Source organism: Pongo abelii, chromosome 8 (genome assembly GCF_028885655.2).
Source record: "Pongo abelii isolate AG06213 chromosome 8, NHGRI_mPonAbe1-v2.0_pri, whole genome shotgun sequence".
In the NCBI taxonomy this organism is placed as follows: Eukaryota; Metazoa; Chordata; class Mammalia; order Primates; family Hominidae; genus Pongo; species Pongo abelii.
The window spans coordinates 4,454,241-4,472,529 of record NC_071993.2 but is presented as its reverse complement, the minus strand read 5'-3'; positions in this window follow the sequence as shown (position 1 = coordinate 4,472,529).

Sequence of the window (18,289 nt, the reverse complement as noted above, 5' to 3'; positions counted from 1 at the left end):
CTCTCCTATCTGCAGCAAATGTGTGTACCACAGCTTTGCGAAAAATAAGTTCTGTAAGCCCAACATATTTTTTTCCTCTATATACTGTTCTAAGTCTCATAAACAAAACTAAGAGGAGTGATGATGCTTGCATTTGACTTCCAAGGTTGAGGTTATACAGTCTAAAACAATGTGTCAGTGAGTGGATGGAGACACTTATTGAAATGAAGATGCTTTAGAAACACTATTTGGTTTGGGGAATGCTAGTGATATAGAGGAACTTTCAATAGAGGCCAGAAGGAAAAAGGGCCATTTAGAACAACAAGGACATGGAAGAAAAGGATACCTCCATTTGAAGCAGCTGGTAGAGGATTCCACTATGAAAAAGAAATATCCAGATGATACAAAAAGTTGTCTTTTGATATTTATTGGAAACTACACAAGGACACTGTTTCATTTTCAAGAAAATACAATGATCAGTGTAATAATTCATCAGAACTATCATGCTTTTTAGTTCAAAGCATTCTAACAATTTTTCCACGAGTAAACGTAAAAAATAGATAACCCTCTTTCTGTTTTAATGAGATTCAGCATCTGTTTGAAAGAAGATTGATAAATATTCTTTCTTATAGACTTCCTGTCACATGACTGGTCCAATATGCGGGCTGGAGGTTGAGGATATTTATGACCAACTTCCTAGATTCTCTGACAAGAAAAGTTCTCATTGGTGATTCATATTTCCTACAGAGCTAATGAAATGAAGCCTATTTAAAGGTATCTGCACACTGTACCAATTCTTAACAAATACGATGAGAGGCATGGGATTGGAGATGATACGTACTAAAACGTTATGAAACATTATGTCCAAACTTCACATAAGTTTATGTGTTGTGGCATTTTATTGGCTGTAGAAAGCCTGATGATGTCTTCATTTTCTCCGTGAATCAACTATGCTTTAAAAATCTAAATTATTTCATTAGTTTCATGTCAAAATACGATAATGACTTTCTCCACACCACACAGAATTTTAAAACTTATTATAAAGATATAACACAATGCAGTGACTACATTAAACTTACATAAATTTATACAAAGTTTAGTGTATGATTTAAATAGTTGACAGTCAAGAAAAGGTCAGAGCAATTAGAGGCAGGATTTGCCACTGCAAACAGGAGCAAGAGCTAGAACTCTTTCCACAATCTCATGATTTAGTGGATGAATCCTAACAGAAGTCACATGGCTTTATTTCATGGCCAGAACCACCAGGCTACTACAGGAAAGCCAAAAAGACTAGACAGAGAAGAATGTTTCCTTAGAGTAAAGGCAAAATTTCGACATTTAAAATTTGTTTTCTAACAAATGAGATATTTTTAGCTTACACTGAGAAAATTAAGAAATTCATCGGACGTGTCATTCTTACTCTCAAAACAAGGCCTACTTTGACTGTAATATATGTTTTCTAGAAGTAATAACATCAACTTTTAAATTCATTTTAAATGTTGATATGTAAATAAAGTAGAAACATGGATATGCTTTACCCAAACTATTAGCATTGTCTTCATACTAGAAGCTCACTTTAAAAGATAATGAAAACTTAATATAAAAACATAGACAATCATCAGAGCTTAAATACCTAAAATTAGTATGTTTGTGTAAAATTTCTGCTTATTAGTTTGTTTCGATAATAATCTTTTTTAACAACTGGGAAATTATACTTTCTACATTAGTTTCTGTAAATGTAGAAGTAAAAGACCTCCTTGTCTTAAAAGAATAGGTAGACTAATATAAAAATATCAAGATTAAAAACTAAAAAAAACTAACATAGCTGTACCTAGTGAGTTGGCTAATGTCAGCATAGTACATGCTGTTTGCAACATCTCTTCTCGTGAAATATTTTACGAGTTATGGTTCATGTAAAATTATTGCTTAATTATAATTAAACATGGTTCACCACAATGCAATCCATTTGTTCATCCCATTTGTTAATTCATTTTAGAAATAAATATTGAGCTGCAAAAATGTGCATTGTGCTATTCTAGTTTCCCTTATTGAATCCAAAGGTCTTAACTGGGCTGCTACTGTAAAAATGGTAATTTTTCCAATTTTTCATATTGTTACCATATATGTTTTTAAAAACCTAATTGCTCTATAAATTTTGTTGCAATGTGCATTTAAATGTTTTTGTGATTATCCATATTAGGAAGGAGTTCAACCTATCTTAAAGAGTAACATTCAAATTGCAAAGTTGGTGTCATGTGCACAGTTCCTGTTTAATAAGTACTCATTTATCTTTCTGACTGCAAAATTAACATAAAGCCCAGAGGGTAAATGCTTTATAACTATATTTCATTCTGGAAATATATTATTGAAACAACTTAATCAACAAGAAAAAAGACAAGAACAGCAAGAGTTCTAAACACTGATATAACTACTTTAGTAGTCGCCTTTTGGATTCCATTCAAAACCCATAACTTCAATTAAGTAGATGTATTAGTCCATTTTTGTGTGGCTATATAGAGATACCTCAGGCTGGGTAATTTATAAAGAAAAGAGGTTTATTTTGGCTCATGATTCTGCAGACTGTACAGGAAGCCTGATGCTGGCATCTGCTTCTGGGGAGGCTCAGGAAGCTTTTAATCATGGTGAAAGGTGTAGGGGGAGATGGCATATCACACGATGAGAGTGGCAGCAGGAGAGGGAGGAGGTGCCAGTCTCCTTTGAACAACTAGATCTCTGGTGAGCTCAGAGACAGAGAGAACTCACTCATTACCTCCAGGACAGCACTGAGCCTTTCATGAGGGATCTGACCCCATGACCTAAACACCTCCCATCAGGCCCTACACTGGGGATGGCATTCCAACGTGAGGTTTGAAGGGGACAAACATAGAAGACATGTAAGTAAAGAAATGCGTACTGAGAAATGGAGAATGCAAGAGAACAACTGGATTGAAACACAGTTTTTTTTTCATTCTTTATAATGACATCTTGTTATTAGAGTTGAAATAAAATGTGAAAGTAACAAATTTCTAATGACATATACAATGATCAAGCATGTGCTTGTGATTGATAAGCTTATGCATACATATACATATACAGTGAAATTTCTGTATCAGTGTGAATCCAAATCTAGGATAAAAAAGGTAGAACCTACTATATTTATATGTAAATAATGCCCTACAGGTGCCTTACCTAAATTATCTCACGTAAACCTTAAAAGAAAAAACCTATATGATGATTTTTTAAATTCCTTTTAAGTAGAAAAAAATTGAGAATCGGTTATTTGGCATAAGATAAAATGGCTAAAAAATGATAATGTCACAGTTTAAACCCAAGTGAGATGGACTCTCAAGGAATATCCTGAGCTTTCTTGTCAATGAAACAGCACATGGCTTTGACCAGCGTGAAAACTTGTACTAATCCGCTGTTGTTTAATTGCAAAATGATGACCTTTCCAGGGATGCCAATTGATGACAGATTGCTATCAGTTGGTGATCAATAAAATTCACTACAATAATATTATGACAATATTATAATAAAATAATAACTGATTTAGGCAAAAATCATCAATGAATGTCAAAATGAGTATGTGAAAGTTTAAACAGCAAGACTTGTATAGTCACAAAGTATCTCAGAACAGAATTCTCTTAAAAACAAAGAGTAAAATAGTGATGTGGCAGTGGAGAAACCGAGTCCACATCATTTAACATAATGATCAAAGTGAACTCTTCAGTAATGAAACTCACTGACAGCATGTGCTTCCTAACATGGTCACTGAGAAAAACTTTGTGTCATTTCTGTGGTATTACTATCAAAAATATAAAACCCAAATCCAGTCATGAGAAAACATCAGAGAAATCCCAAACTGAGGGTTTAATATACAGAATGTGTCTAATACTCTTCTAAAATATCAATACATTAAGTACTCACTTAATGAAATTGATAGGTTCCTGGAAACTAAGACTTAAAGCAAAATGACTTAAAATCATTTTTGCTCATCAATATCAGGAAGACATGATGTTGCAGGAAGGAATTTTATTTGAGGATCTTCTGTACATCATTTTGCTTAAAGTTGCAATTTCCAAGAACCAAGTGAGGACTAACTGTATATTGTAAGTGAAGACTTACTGTATATTGAAATATAAAAAGAATCAGCAACTGTTCTAAATTAAGTGAGGCCAAAGAGATGTGGGAACTGAATAAAACCCATCAGCCTGGATTTGCTTTGTCTATAAGTAACATTATAGGGAAAGTTGGTAAAATCTATCAGGTCTGTATAGGAAGGAGGAGTATGACCTCAGTGTCAGTTTCCTGAGTTGGATTATTATACTTCGATGTTGTAAGAAAATGCCTTATTTTCAGATAGTATACAGTGAATTATTTAGGGAAGAAGAGGTGTCATATATACAACTTCCTCTTACACATTTCAGAAAAAGAAAATGTGTACATATGTGCAGAGAGAAGGGGGACTAGAGAAAGCAAATGTAATAATGTGTTAACATTTGGGGATTCTGAGCGGAAAGTGTTAGGGAATTTTTTGTGCTATTCTTAAAACTTTTCTGAAAGTCTGAAATTATACAAAACTGAAAAAAAAGAGAGAAGCATATATTATATAGTCAGCCCTCTGTTTTCACCAGTTAATTTACAAATTCAACCAACCTTGGATCAAAAATAATCGGAAAAAAATTAAAATAATATAAATAGAAGGCAATACAGTGTAACAACTGTTTACATAGCATTTGCTTTCACTAGGTAGTATAAGTAATCTAGAAATGGTCTAAAGTACAAGGCAGGATGTGTATGTACGTTGTATGCAAATACTACACCTTTTGATATAAGGGACTTATCATCCTGGATTTGGTATCTGAGAGGGTTCTGAAACCAATCACCTGTGAATACCATCAGATGACTGTAGTGTTTACAGTGCCATTTAATACAAAAAAAAAGAATGCCTGCAATTTGATAAAACGTCACTGTTTTTAAAAATCATGCAGGTAAAGTTCAAATAGAACATTTGACTTAAAAACAAAAGTAATTTTATAAACCTAATATACCAAAATGGTTGCAATCACAGATCATCGTTCCTTAAAGCCTTGCTAGTTATTTCTCCTATATTTCTTTCTCTCCATGAAATTTTTGTGGGGGCAGAGGGAATAATTAAAAATAAATACTCATGATAATATGCCATTAATAATATTAACAAATTGTATTGACTTTTTACTGCAGAATATACTAAATGTTTTATATGTATTGTCTTATTTAATTTTCAAATCTCCTAAGGATTGGCACTACAATTACCTTTATTTTGTGAAAGAGAAACTGAGTCTTAGAGATGAAGAACTTTCAAGGACCAGCCACGTAGAAGACTGTGGCACAGGGAAAGAATGCAGAAACTTCCATTGTACCACCCATGCTTGCTGCAGTAAGTGCTTTCAGTGAGAGAGATCTACCCTGATGCGCTCTCAAATCAGACATACTTCCATTTTCTAAATGTTCAACTACATCTTCTGATTCAGCTGTTTCTTAAAATATTAGTATTACATTTTTTTTAAATTTCCACATGGAAATTTTATTTCAAAATATCACAATTCATTTGAAATTCAGAATTCTTTCTGAAGCTGAAAGTCTTTTATTTAATTATAGCTTATTTTGAGTTATGAAGCTTGTATGGCTCCTATACGTCCTTGTTCTAGTTTTTTGGTGTTTTCTTTTTTTTTTTTTCTCACTCTGTCACCCAGGCTGGAGTGCAGTGGCATGATCTCAGCTCACTACAACCTCCACTTCCCGGGTTCAAGCAATTCTCCTGCCTCAGCCTCCCGAGTAGCTGGAATTACAAGTGCCCACTGCCATGCCCGGCTAATTTTTGTATTTTTTGTAGTGATGGGGTTTCACCATGTTGACCAGACTGGTCTCCAACTCCTGACCTCAAGAGATCTGCCCCTCCCGGCCTCCCGAAGTGCTGGAATTACAGGTGTGAGCCACGGTGCCTGGCCATCTCTAGTTTTCTGAAAACTATTTTCAGGTTTCCTTATCCTTGCCTTCCTCTCCATCAAAAATCCTGAGGTTAATAAGAAATAATGTCAATACATTCCTGAGAGAAGTAATCACAGAGCTGATTAAAGTATATTCATTTATCCACGTTTTTCCAATTTTTAATCAACTTTTTTGGCATATAATTTTAAGAAAAATAAAAAGCACCCATTTAAAAAATGTAGTTAATGAGGCCAGGGGTACTGTCTCATGCTTGTAATCTCAGCACTTTGGGAAGTGGAGGCGCGCAGATCACAAGGTCAGGAGATCGAGACCATCCTGACCAACATGGTGAAACCCTGTCTCTAGTAAAAAAACAAAAATTAGCTGGGTGTGCTGGCACACGCCTGTAGTCCCAGCTACTCGGGAGGCTGAGGCAGGAGAACCACTTGAACCAGGAAAGTGGAGGTTGCAGTGAGCGGAGATCACACCACTGCACTCCAGCCTGGCGACAGAGAGAGACTCTATCTCAAGAAAAAGAAAAAAAAAAAAGCAGTTAATGAGTATTGTTTCTTCTTAAATAGACTTAATTTGCTAGAGCAGTTTTAGGTTTATAGAATAATTATACAGGAAGTAAAATGAATTTCCATATAATTCCACCCCCCAACACGCACCACAGTCTAGCTTGTATCAATTGTCTTCTGTAATGGACCATGCCTTTGTATCTAAAAAGTCATCACCAGATCCAAGGTCGCCTATATTTTCACCTCTGCTATCTTATCAAAGTTGTGTGCTTATTTTTGTCTGTTTCACATTTAGTCCTGTAGCTCTTTTCAGTTATTTTATGTGAAAAGTTTAAAGTCTGTGTCTGGATTCATTTTATTGTTGTTCCAGCCACATTTATAGAAAAAACTCTTTTCTCCACTGAATTGCCTTCGGTCTTTTATGAAAGACTAGTTGAGTATATTTGTTTGAGTCTATTTCAGGGATCTCTATTATGTTCCACTGATCTATTTGCCCATTATTTTTTGAATATCACACTTTCTGGATCACTGCAGCTTTGTAGTAAGTTCTGGGTCATGTGGTTTCCGTCCTCCAGGGTCGCTGCTCAGTGCTGTGTGGGTTATGCTGGGTCCTTTGCCTTTCCATATGAACTTTAGAATCAATTTTTCTATGTTAAAAAAATAATTTCCTGTGATTTTGATAGAGATTGTGGTGAATCAATACATCAAGTTGGGGAAAATCAACATCTTAATAATATTGAGACTTCCTATCCATACTGTGGAATATCCCTCCATTTATTTAGATCTTGGATTTCTCTTACTAGAGTTGCGTCATTTTCTCATATAAATCTTGTACATTTGTGTTAGATTAATTCTTACATATTTAATTTTTGTCTGCTGATATAAATGTTACTGTCATGGAATTCAAATTTCCAATTTTTCAGAGCTAGTATACAGGAAAGCAATTGACTTTTATATATTATCCTGTATCCTGCAACAATCTTGTTATAATTCCTTTCATGTTCCAATAGTATTTTGATGGATTTAGGGTTATTTTCTTACAGACAATCATATCACATAATACCATCTCCGCATAAGGGTAGTTTAATTTCTTCTTTCTTTCTCGGTATAATTTTTATTTCCTTCTATTGCCTTATTACATTAGCCAAGACTACCAGTATGATGTTTAATTAGAGTGTTCAGAGGGGAAATTCCTGTCTTGGTCTCAATCTTAGGCAGATGGTATCAACTTTCTCACCATTAGGCATGATATGTAATGTAAGTTTTTTGGAGATGTTCATTTTATTGGAAAAGTTCCTCTCTATTCTTAGTTTGTTGAGCATTTTAATGATGAATAAATGTTGGATTTTGTCAAATCTGTTCTTTCATAAATCGATGTGATAATATGATATTGCTTCTGTAGTCTGTGAAATGATGGATTATACTAATTGGTTTTCAAATGTGGAAACAGTCTGGCACACCTGGAATAAATCCCACTTCAGTGTGTTGTATAAATCTTTTTATACACTATTTAATTCAGTTTTTTAACTTATTTGTGATGGTTTGTGCATCTATATTTATTAAAAATGTTGGTTTATCATTTTAATTTTGTATAATGTTTTTCTCTGGTTTTTGTGTTCGATAATGTGGTCCTCATAGAACAAGTTAACTATTCTCTCTCTGGTACAGAAGTTCATTAAAAAAATAAAAAAATAAAACTCTTCTTTGTTTCTATTTTCTGGAAGAGATTCTAGAGAATTAGCAAACTTTCTTCCATAAAAAAAATGTTTGGTAGAATTCACCATGTGGCTGGTACTTTCTGTTTTGGAAGGTTATTAATTATTGATATAATTTCATTATTCAGTATTTTCCCATTCAGATTATCTATTTCTCTTTGTGTGTTTCCGTGGCTTGTGTTTCTAGTAATTTGTCCATTTCAGCTAAGTTATCAAAGTTTTCGACATAGTTTTCATAAAATTGTTTATTATCATTTTAATGTCTTTGGGATCAGTGGTGATGGTCCCTTTTACATTTCATGTATTAGCTCTTTTTGCCTTCTCTCTCCCTCTCTTTTTTTTTTTTTTGGCTAGCCTCACTAGAGGTAAAGAAGCTACAAGGAGTGAATTTTATTATCCTACCAAAGAACCAGCTTCTAGTTTTGTTGATTTTCTCTATTAATTTTCTTTATAAAATTTTATTACTTTTGGCCCTAAATTTTATTGTTTATTTTTCCTCTCTTGCTTTGTATTTAATTGCCTCTCCTATTTCTATTTTTCTAAGAAAAGTTTAGATTATTGCTTTTTGGATCTTTATCTTTTTTTCCTCACATCTGCATTCTACACTTTAATTTCTCTCTAAGGACTACTTTTGCTATTTACTGTATTTTCATTTAATTCAGAATATTTTAGCCTTCTCCTGGGAATCTTTCTTTGATCCATGTGTTACTTAGAGGTATGTTTTTTAATCTCTAGGTATTTTGGAATTTTCTAGCTATCTTTCTGTTATTCATGTCTAGTTCAATTTCATTGTAGTTTGAAAGCATTCTTTGTATGAATTACATTCTTTTAACTTTTTAAGGCCTGTTTTATAGCCCAGAAACTGGACTACCTTGGTGAGTGTTGCATGGGATCTTAAGAAGAATGTGTATTCTGCTGTTGTTGAATGAAGCACTCTATAGATGTCAATTATATCCGGTTAATACTTAGTGCTGTTGAGTTAAGCTATGTCCTTACTGATTTTCTGGCTGCTAAATCTGTTTCTGACTGAGGAAGTTGCATTCTTCTACTATGACAGTAGATTCATCTGTTTATCTTTGCAGTACTGTCAGTGTTTGCCTCACATATTTTTAAGTTTTCTTGTTTAAACAAATGCACATTAAGAATTGTTGTGTCTTTTTGGAGAGTTGAACCCTTTATTGTTAAATAGTGTTCCTTTTTATCCCTGGTAATTTTGTTTGCTGTGAAATCTGCTTTGTCTAAACATTGATTCATTTTTTTTTAATTAGTTCATACACACGTTTATTGAAATAATAACCTCTGCACAGAGACCCTTGCCAAGGCTCCTGAACAGGACAATTGATTCCACTAGGTAGACTGGCAGGAACTAAAACAAAAAGGAGCTGGATGTAAGGTATTTGGAGTGATAAATAGGTAGATTGGTAAAATCAGAAGTTATGATTACATGTCTTCAATTGCATACCTTAAGCAGAAACCTTTTATGGTACTATTATAGACACTCAAGTGCCTCTCTGTCCCCATACCTGTAAATGGATAAAATAAAGGAATCACCTCCAAACTTTGGGCATATTCCTGTAAGAAAGAAAAGAAGCATGAGAAAAAGTGTAACTCACGCTATTATATATCCTCCATATAATGATTCATTTTATTTTTCCACAAAAAAAGTCAAGTAAAAATAATGTTTCTCAAATTGTTTTGGTCATTGATACTATGTGTGTATTATGTATGCAAAAAATATTTTTAAAAATGGGAAGCCACTTTAGAACAAATAAAGTAGCCTGGGAACCATTGTCAGAACTGGTTTTATTTTTTAATTGAAAAGGATACAAATCTAAATTTGCATCCATTTCAAATTTACATTTGCCATTGGCATATTATTTATAAAAATTTGGAAACTTCTGAATTATTCCTAATGAATATGTAATTGATTTGGTAAAATATATACTTTACATAAGTAAAATTAGTCTAAATTGGTTGTGTGAATAGTTCCTTTCTAAAGAAATTGCTGATCATTTTTAGTTTACTAATGTTAAGGGTAAATATTTGAAACTGAAGGAAAACATTGTCAAATTATCAGATGTAAATAAATATTTAAAAGAAAAATTTGCTTTGAATTTACATTTCATGATTAAAGTGAAATGTTGAAAAATAATTAAAATGTTCATAAAATAATACATTTTATGGGCAAAATAAATCATACTCTTCCACCACCCTGTCACTATTTATTAAAAAATAGCCCACTTTATCTTTAAGATACTTAAGCTCATTTCTTGAAGGATACTAGGAAGAGACTTTAGTTCAACTCTCTGCAGGAAGCCGCTGGTGATGAGGGGGACATCTTCTAGCACAGCACAGGAGAGAAAAGTAGACAGAACGGAATTCCTTGATGTTAACATAATATAGAAGACCCCAAAGATCATCTAGTATCCAGATGCTTTATATAAACTTGAAATAGGGGGTTACTATATACCTGTTTTTCAATCCTGGACCACTTTATTTACCTATGCAAACATTACTTTAATAATCAAGATTTTGACCTGATTCACTTAAAGCTCACCTCAGAAACACCTGGAATTTAGAAAGACAAGATCCTACAAATTGTCATGTGCAGAATAATTATTTGTATTACCAAGGAATTTGTGCACTTCATTTTTATGAGATGATTTAATTATGTTCAGCTATAGAAAAGCTTAGAAGAAGCTCTTTATTAAAAACAAGATTAATACGTGAACTAAAATGTTCATTCTAAAAATTCAAAGCACAAAACTTTTAAATTGATGTAATAAAGCTGACGTCCAAAGAAAAAAATAACATTATACATATTAAAAGGATAATAAAAATTGCTTGATGAGATGAATCTATTCATAAAATTGTAGTGCTCTCTTACAATGGCCTCTTTAGGGAGTGAAATATTGTCATTGTAAAAGTCTCTGTACCCTGCACCATGGCTCTGAAATTTCACCGGCAAAAATACATATGTTTGGCTTTGGTAGAATTTGGCAAAAATTTATCTATTATGAAAATGTTCCAAAATATACAAACATGCAAAGGACAGCATAATGTGGCTGAATGCTTAGTTTCAAGAATTACCAATATTCTGTCCATCTGTTCTTCCCAAACCCTGGTCATGATATTATATCTTCGATAAACGCTTCAGGAAGTAGAGAGGATTTTTGTCTTCCGATACAATTTCCAGTCTTTCAGAATTACTTAAAAACATTAAAATATTTTAGCAGGAATTGATAACATATTAGCCAATTAATATCACTACAAAAATCAAAGGGATAAAATAATCACATTCCAACCAATACATGTTGGAGGGTTATTAGGTTGCAGTTGGTATTAGATTGGCAATAGCCCCTGATACAAATCTTACTAACGTTACTGCTTTGTCTGGTCTGAACCAGACTCTGGATGAGATGTAAGAACCAAAGTAGAGAATATTCATGCTTGCTGGCTTAGTTAAGCTTTTGTTCATCCATCTGACATCTCTAAGATGAATGAGTGCATATTCCCTGTTCCCTTAGAACTCCGAAAATAAAGAGCTCTTTTTCTGCGGTTGGAATCAATGGATAAACAAACAACAATTTTTCTATTGACTAAGGAAGGTAATGCTAGAAAATAACAAACTGGATTTAAATCTGACTGGCACGTGTCAAGTGAAGTAGGGTATCAGAACTAACTTCTCTAGTTTCTCTAAGCCCGTATACATATGCAAAAGGGATTTGAGCATTGGATACATGTTTTTAATGTTCAGGGTGTGGAATTTAGGCTCCGGAATGATCCAGGACATACATGATCTTAGCCTAAAATAAGGTGGAGAAGCCAGAAGGAAGAGTCAGAACATTCAGGACTTCAAGACGGATTAGATGGAGAGGGAGGCAAAGTAAGAGTCAACAATAAAGCCCAAGTTTGTGATTTCACAAACTGTGTGGGTGGTGATGCCGCTGAGATACAGAAGTCAGAGTAGTGGAGTCAAAAGATGGGTGAAGGTGGTGTAGGATAAGCAGATATGAGGTCCTTAAAAGTCCAGTTTTCCCATAGCATCATGGGTGTGGCTCTGAAGAAAGTGATTGGAAAAGGCATACCTGGGAAATTTGGGGATAGTTGTGCGTGTTTATGGAGCAGGATGGATATCATATCATAAGGTGGAAGAAAATGAGGCTGAAAAAGATAAATCAACACACAACAACTTATAAAGCACTGGGTCAGAATGATGTCATTGTTGAGACTCTGTATGAACCCTACTCTTCTGAGTTCTCCTTTGAACCTTATTTTCCGGATTTTCTTGTCACCATCATTGGCTGCATCCTTCCAATGAGTGATATTCAAATGACATTTAGCAGGTGAAAGGAAAAGCCACATTTTCTGTTGTGTTTTTGAATGCTGACCCGGGGTTGGCTTCCAGGTGCAGTGTTGAGGAAACCATATCCTGGTACACGGCAACTGAAGTTATGCATTTTTGCTTCTTTGCAATTTCTGCATTTCCAGGTTGGTTTTGTTTTGTTTTTGCTTTTAGTTGAATAGTACTGTGATTAAACTTGCATTTAATAAGACTTCACTGCTGACAAGAAATGATGAAAGATTTAGACAAAAGACATTAATTGCTCAGATACAGTTTATTTAGACGTTGGTGAATGATTTAATTGAGTCTTTCATCATACTTTTTTGATAGCATGGGAAATCTGTGGATTGAGTGAAAATCTTGGCATTTGACTTGATAGCATATCAATACTTATGTGAATGAAAGTCTCTTGTGATATAATACACATCTTTTATTTGGAACTATCTGGTTGCCAAGAAGTCTAATGAAAAGAACTAGATGATGTCCATAAAGTCTGTGACAACAATAATGTAGAGCAGGAATGCTTATAAGTCAATATGACAGTATAAAAAATGAAGCTCGGAAGATGTTAGACTTAAATTTGGGGCAGAAACCAACAAACTAAATATAACACATATATGATTTTTCCCCTCCCAAACATCTATTTCTTTCCAAAGAAAAGTTATTTTAACTTTATCTTGTTGCATATTCTTTTCAACTATAATGTGATTTATCAGTAAATGCTCAGTCAGTCTTGAAAATATTTTCTCAATGGTCTGTAAGAGAAATGTTCACTGATTTAACAGTATTCTTATCACAATATTGATTGTCTCAAGGTGCTGGGACATGGTTTGAAAGCCTCTCTCTACCTAACACACTTCTTCTGTTTCCTCAGACAAGAGACAATGCTGATGCTACAGCACTGGAGCTTAGAATTCACACGTCATTGATAATATGCATAACTTTTTGAAATATCTTCTAAGGAAACACTTCTTAAAATATTGGGGTAGAAAACTATATGCAGCTAGGCGTGGTGGCTCACACCTGTAACCTAAACACTTTGGGAGGCCAAGGCGGGAGGAATGCTTGAGCCTAGGAGTTCAAGACCAGCTTGGGGCAACATGGTGAGACCTCGTCTCTACAAAAAAAAAAAAAAAAAAAAAAAGTAATAATTAGCCAGAAGTGGTGACACATGACTATAGTTCCAACTATTTGTGAGGCTGAGATGGGAGGACCAACTGAGCCTGGGGAGGTCAAGAATACCGTCAGCTATGATCCTGCTGCTGCACTCCAGCCTGGGTAACAGAAAGAGACCCTTTAAAAAAAAAAAGGAATAAAGAAAGAAAGAGAGAGAGACAAAGAAAGAAAGAGAGAAAGAAAGAGAGAAAGAAGGAGAGAAAGAAAGAAAGAAAGAAAGAAAGAAAAAAGAAAGAAAGAAAGAAAGAAAGGAAAGAAAGAGAGAGGGAGGGAGGGAGGGAAGGAAGGAAGGAGGGAAGGGAAGAGAGAAAGAGAAAACTATATGCAAGACTATGTTTTTGAAAACAAGCTATGTAAAAGCATGAAATGATATAAATTATCAATATGAATAAGAGTAAGAAAAAGAAGAAATTGTAAAAGACCCTCTGGGAAAAAAAATTATACTCTTATTCAAGATAATGATTATGAAGAAATGTTCAAATACTTATGCTATGATAAGGATGGTGTTTTTAAAAGTGGATAGTATTTTTTATGGATTTTAATGACTATACTACTGCAGTATATAGTCTTTAAAAAATACTATCCACTTTTAAAAACACCATCCTTATCATAGCATAAGGTACTGGGAAAACTGGCTAGCCATATGTAGAAAGCTGAAACTGGATCCCTTCCTTACACCTTATACAAAAATTAATTCAAGATGGATTAAAGATTTACATGTTAGACCTAAAACCATAAAAACCCTAGAAGAAAACCTAGGCAATACCATTCAGGACATAGGCATGGGCAAGGACTTCATGTCTAAAACACCAAAAGCAATGGCAACAAAAGCCAAAATTGACAAATGGGATCTAATTAAACTAAAGAGCTTCTGCACAGCAAAAGAAACTACCGTCAGAGTGAACAGGAAACCTACAGAATGGGAGAAAATTTTTGCAACCTACTCATCTGACAAAGGGCTAATATCCAGAATCTACAATGAACTCAAACAAATTTACAAGAAAAAAACAAACAACCCCATCAAAAAGTGGGCGGAGGATATGAACAGACACTTCTCAAAAGAAGACATTTATGCAGCCAAAAAACACATGAAAAAATGCTCATCATCACTGGTCATCAGAGAAATGCAAATCAAAACCACAATGAGATACCATCTCACACCAGTTAGAATGTCGATCATTAAAAAGTCAGGAAACAACAGGTGCTAGAGAGGATGTGGAGAAATAGGAACACTTTTACACTGTTGGTGGGACTGTAAACTAGTTCAACCCTTGTGGAAGTCAGTGTGACGATTCTTCAGGGATCTAGAACTAGAAATACCATTTGACGCAGCCATCCCATTACTGGGTATATACCTAAAGGATTATAAATCATGCTGCTATAAAGACACATGCACACGTTGTTTGTTGCAGCACTATTCACAATAGCAAAGACTTGGAACCAACCCAAATGTCCAACAATGATAGTCTGGATTAAGAAAACATGGCACATATACACCATGGAATACTATGCAGCCATAAAAAATGATGAGTTCATGTCCTTTGTAGGGACATGGATGAAGCTAGAAACCATCATTCTCAGCAAACTATCGCAAGGACAAAAAATCAGACACTGAATGATCTCACTCATAGGTGGGAATCGAACAATGAGAACACTTGGACACAGGAAGGGGAACATCACAAACTGGGGACTGTTGTGGGGTGGGGGGAGGGGGGAGGGATAGCATTAGGAGATATACCTAATGCTAAATGACGAGTTAATGGGTGCAGCACACCAACATGGCACATGTATACATATGTAACAAACCTGCACATTGTGCACATGTACTCTAAAACTTAAAGTATAATAAAAAAAAAAGACTATGCTAGTGCACTATATGTATGTGTGAGAGGGTGTGTATATATATACACATGTATACTTAAAATCTGTAAATTTTCCCAATGAATTATAATACCTCTTGAGAGCAAGTTTTAGGTTTTGTTCCTTTTCTAAGCCACACTTCCATGCTGCTTTGCACAAAAAAGGCATTCTACAGATGCTTTTCAAATAAATCATGTCATTGAAACTGTAAATTAATATAAATGTTTTGCTTGAAAAGCTACTATCCTCCTAAGTGACCACCCAGCATGTACTACATTTAAATTATCAGCAAGTTTTCATTTTAGGCTAGTGTTTTCAGAAATAACTAAATCAATCAAGGAGAAAATGTGACCAACCTACGGTAGCATACTATAAGTAGTGACCCTCTGCACCATGCAGAACTGACCTGAAGAGGAGCGGCATGATTAGTGTGTATGCTGTCACAAGCTGAGCTACAAATTCATCTCCAGTGCACGTTGGAAAATGCGTTTCTTAGATGTGCTGTAAATCGCATGAGTCTTGTAGTATTCTGACAATGCAAAAACCTGTGACATTTTAAAGAATTAAGCAATATATTCACAGAATGAAAACACGTAAGTGCAGCTGCCTATGTGAGAAAGATATATTACAGAATATTCCTGTGAATAGATGAGATAGTAGATGGATGTCTAATATATATATATATGTACCTAAGCCAACATAAATGAAAACCATTCTTCAGGAACATATGTATCTATTTATGTCTTCATAAGTTTCCAGACAGACTTCACATCCCACTCCCTCAGGACACACAGTTGGAATTACACAAACAGCATAAGAACCAAATGAGTAAAACCAACGTTCTCAGAGCTGACTATCATTAATCACTAATGATGTCGGGTCAGTGAATACCTGGCTTCAACAATAGAACAGATCATGCATTCTACAAGCAGACAATGAAATTTCTAAAGAAAAATAACCTCCCTTAAGGGTACAGAGACTCCATAAAGACAAAATGAAGCCAATGATAAGTAACCTGGCAAAAAGATCTGGATGATGACATCAGTGGTCATTTCACTATCCTTGAAACTGATATTTTCTAAAATACATATTTTTTAAATGACAGAGAATCATTAAAAATTGATAAATGTATAAAATACAGGGTACTTAGCTGATTTTTTTTTGGTACATCTCCTTGGGTCTGAAGACATAGTTTAGCAGTTAACCCTTCAGGAACCATGCTAAGAAAATATCTCTTATGATGAATATCTTGATTTGTTTTACAATTAAAAAGTTAATTTATAGCATGAAGTCTTATTGGGCTGTTAAGACACATGGAATAAATACTAAACTAACATACATGATGAGTTACATTTTGTCAAGGAGCTGGAGTTGCTGAAAATTATGCAGGTTCCAATTGGGATAACTCAGTCAGCATTTTTACCCTCACGGTAGAATGGAGCATCAGTGTTCGCCATCAAAAGAGTAAGCCTAAATTATGATGATGTGGCTCGCTATATATGATCTTGGCTTTCTCATTTTACTTTTAATAGAATTCACTTCTTTCTTATGTTTAAAATAAGAGGACAGAATTTGCATGGTTCAAAAAATATACAACCTGCCATATGTTGTCATCTTATGCAATAAAGGAAACCTTGTATGTGCCTTCTATTGTGGATTTTCTATAAAATAGCGCTCCTGGCCAACATAAAGTAATATTTGGGAAATTAAAAGTACACATAAAACAACTAATGAGACAAACAGCACGTAACAGATGCTAATAAGACGATTATTCTCTTTTGAATTCAAAGGTAAAAATCACACAAACTACAGCAGATGTGCGTGTTGGGGAAGGTAGAACAAGTATGCTAAGACTTATAAAAAAACATAAGAAAACATTTTCAAGGGCTGGAACTGGGGCATTGCTCATTTGCACTCAGACTAAAAGACAGTTCTAACAAAGCAGCCTGAGTGGGCTGCTTCAAGGAGTCAGCCTTCCTCAGTGTCTGCACCTCTTCTGACTGGCCTGTTCCAGGATGGAGTGACCGGCTCCTCTTAGTGGCACTCAGACCTGAAGGTGTCAGGTATACAGGGTTTCAATCCAAACATACACAGCCTCCTGGTTTCTCCACCGTGATTTTTAACTCCTGTCTACCCAGAGCCATTCTACTACTGAGTCTTCTGTGTTTCACACTGACTATCCCATTGGGAGTGGTGGATTGGTTTTACCAGCCTGCTTCTTCAGTGGACAGGGATCTCATAGCTGACCCTCTGTAGATGCTGGTCAGAAGAGTCACCATTGGCTTAAGCCCAAATTCCTGGTCTAATTAAATAGGGACAGATTCACAAGCTTTTTTAGTTCCCACTGTGGCTTTACAATTGCAGCAATATTTCCACAGTGCTCCAAAATAAATACACGATGGCTTACATTTGTTAAGTTGCTAAGTCCAAAAAAAATTTAAGTATTTCTATCCTAACCACTTAGGGCATCCTTGAAAAAATAATACACATAACATAGGTTGAAAGAAAACTAATATTCAGTTTTATTGTTAAGTAGTTATAATTATTCAATAATGGGAGATGTTCACCTGTGGGCATTGCATGACTTCTTGATCCTTATTTCTTGATGCATATGATTTTGTTATACATAGTTTTATCACAGCAACCACCAAAACCCCCTCTTTGCAAAGATGTGACGTCACCAAAGGGAAAATTCAACAAAGTTTGTTGAATTTATTCTGAGG